The sequence below is a fragment of the Mus musculus genome, chromosome 4 (assembly GCF_000001635.26).
Source record: "Mus musculus strain C57BL/6J chromosome 4, GRCm38.p6 C57BL/6J".
Lineage (NCBI taxonomy): Eukaryota > Metazoa > Chordata > Mammalia > Rodentia > Muridae > Mus > Mus musculus.
Genome location: NC_000070.6, coordinates 85,198,981 through 85,202,496, shown reverse-complemented (window position 1 = coordinate 85,202,496; position 3,516 = coordinate 85,198,981).

The window sequence follows — 3,516 nt, the reverse complement described above, 5'->3', positions numbered from 1 at the left end:
GGCCACCTTCATAACTCTGCTTCCAGAATTTCCCCCAAAAGCTACATAGCAAGGTACATATCTGCCTGGTCCCTTGGAGGTAAAACGTGAAAGTCTTATTCCTGTAATTCAGCCTTCATCTCTCCAAAGCACAATGGGTGTCTCCCTACCTAAGCCCTATTAGCCTAGTCACAGAAGAAAGATGAGAAGATGAGACAGCCAAGTGAGTGACTCACACCAGTCCAAGGATGCCTGACCTGCATGATATTGATCTCCTGATGCCCCAACATTCCTATCTGACTGCCCCCTCCATTTCCTTGGCTTTGAAGCCTTTCCCCATCCTCTTCCTTTCTTGCCCTTTCCCCATTTTCTGAGCTTCAGGAATCAGGCTGTGAGTCTCTGCTGTGAACTAGCCTAATGTGCATTTGTACACATTCATATTGGTCTTAGATTCTAATCTCTTCAACCGCAAGGACTTCACTTTGCTTGTCTATCTCTACCTGTACATCACTTAGCAGACAGACCATAAGAACACCCATTAGTTATAGCCTCATTGAATTATAAAATCCCGATGAGATTTTTAAAACTAGACTATTTTAGATAAACTAGACACGTCTGCAGATCGTTCAGTAGTTCTGGGTGCTCCTCCAATGTCAGCCATCCCTGCATCCTGGCTCTCCAGGATCCTGTAGACTCAGAGAGTTCCTGATGTCTTTCCCTTGGCATCCATTTTGTTTCATCAGGACCAACTCCTTTCTGTTGTTTGTCATCATTGGCTCTTCCCTGGCTTTTCCCTGTGATAACATTGAAATCCCTGGTTTCTGTGATGGCTAGCCACTCAGACACAGAGGCTTAAGAAGCTCTGGATCTGCAAACAGGCTTCCCTTTCAGGGGATGGTCAGATTAACAAGAAACATAGTATTTTAGCAAGGGTCAGTTCTCCCTGTAAGATGTTGATATTCTGACTTACAATCAAACCTTTCACTTGTTTGATTAATTTGTGTCAGACTACCAAGGCCACTGGAACTCCACTCAGCCCTTGGGAGTTGGCAGCTAAATGCTTATAAGTAAATGCCAAACAAGAAGACTGTGTGAGGGTATGTCCACCCCTAGAATGAGAATCACTTCAAATAGAAACAAATCATTAGAGCACCTATACCATGAGCCCCTTACCATGGGTTTCTCTACTCTATTCCTGGGTAGGTATTATTGTAAAAAGAAAGTAATAAATAGATGCTGAAGACATCTAACATGACCCTGAGCATGGGCTCTGCCCAGTCAGGCTGCTAAAGCATTGTGTTAAAGAGGTCATGTTCTGTTGCTATTTTAGTAGTTAGCCAGCTCTGCAGAGAAAAGCTGTTCCTTACTCAGGGAACACATTTTACCCATTAGCCGGAGGTTGTGTTCTCCTGATTACGGACATTCAAGAGAAAAAAGATCAGAAAGGAGAGCTAGTGTGGTTTAACACAAAACTGTCAACAATACTAAGAACTCTGGGTATTGTTTCTACTCATCTGTTAGCATAAGCTTTATACATATAAAGTAATGTATTGGTTATACTTTACTACGCTTTTAAAGTTCTCCTTTAAAGCAGATGGGAGCAGTTCATAATTTATACCTATTTCAATAGATCATTTATTTATGACTGGTTAGAACCCCCCTTTACCTTTTAAAATATTTTATAGACTGACTGTAATTACATGTTCTCATTTCTTATTTCTTCTCTGTACCAATAATATAAAATTGACTTCATTAACAATAAATTAAGCATAAATCGTCATTTTAAAAATCCATTCCAAATGTGTAGGGTAATATTGAAATTCCTTTATCTCAGAAATGCTGATTTTTCTCCCAGGGTCCTGTAAGAAGTATGCCAAGTATGGAATTTCATAGAACAAAGATGTGAAGATATTTTAGTTCCCTGTGGAGACAGATGCCTTGATTTGGGAAACTTTGAGCGTCAATTCCCGAGGTGTCTGAGCTCTGAGGTATGTGACCTCTGAGGTTTGTGCTGCAGTTAGCAAGTAGGACAGCTTTTCACAACCCATAAGACCAATGAATACATGTGACTGAAGTATCTTTGCCACATGAGGGGAGAGTTGACTGAGGAAGCAGAGAGATGTAGAACAAAGTGATGTACTGACTTTAAAAAAAAAGAACTAGGGAATTTTAGGCATGTTGGGAGCACATGGAAGGTTCCAGTTACATGGCACATGTGACTCTATTAGAAAAGCTGATGGCTTATTAAGTCTGGTCACTAGCAGATGCAAGGTGGGTTTGAGGGAGCAAATAAAGAGGCCACCTGGTACAGAAAAGGAGATGCCTGCTACCCTAAGACAGAATAGTTATACAAAGAAGTAGAAATTTAGCCCTGATTAATGGGGAGCTCCTCAGGGGACAAGTGGGGAGCAGTCAGCAAAATCAAGCGGGTGCCCAACGGTCCATATCTTCTGGGACTGGGGACCTACAGAGCTAGTGATCTCATGCCAATGGGCACTTCTCCTGTCAGCCTCAAACGCCTGTGCACCTGTGAAACCTGAGAGCTGCAATCGGAGGTCACTTCTGATACATCCCTTTGTCTAACCGGGTCTTGGAAAATCCTGTTCGCTGTACCTGTTTTCTGCTCTAGAGCCGGCTAAGCCTCTGTGTGTCCTCAAATGACTCAATTTAGAAGGCTTCTCTGACTGCCCTCACAGGGTCAGCTTTACCAACACAGTCTGTTAGAGTTAAATATTGCTCTCCTTCGATGTTCTAGTCACAGATGTGGTTTTCCACTAATTATTGTGATTTTTTTTGCATGTCTATTTGCCTCTTTCCCACTGTTCTGCGAATTCCTCAGAGACAGGTGCTGCTGCTAGCTTATACCCACTACTGCATACCCAGTACATATTGTTAGCCACACAGAAACTGTTCAACGGGGCATTATGCGGATAAGAGAAAGAAAGCATGAGTTAATAGGTAAGTTTATGGGTATAGAAACTTTAGGAAATTTAAATTTTTTGAAATAAGATCCTCCTAAGCCTACTTAAGCATGGACTGAGACGCCATAGTTGGACAAGTCACGCAGTGGACATTACACCCAGCCACCCTACTGACGACTGTATGATGGGACCTTTATATGCAATGTGAATATATATATATATATATATATATATATATATATATATATATATATATATATATATATATATATATATCTCCCAATGGAACCCAAAGTGAAAACGCTCCAGGGGGGAGCTGAAACAAAGGGTTCTGAAATTTACTTTGGAGCAAATCCCAGATCACTGACTCAGGGAAGCACGAGATATATAAGCAGACATTCAAAACTAAGCCCAGAACACTCAGGAAAATAAAGCCAAATTCAGAGCAAAGATAGCAGAGAAAGAAACCTGTAGCCAGTAACTTACCAGGAAAACCTTTACAGTGGAGTAATCGAGACTGCAATTAATGGCTCAGCATTTAACAGCACAGACTCCTCTTCCAGTGGTCTTGAGTTCAATTCCCAGCAACCACATGGTGGCTCACAACCATCTGTAA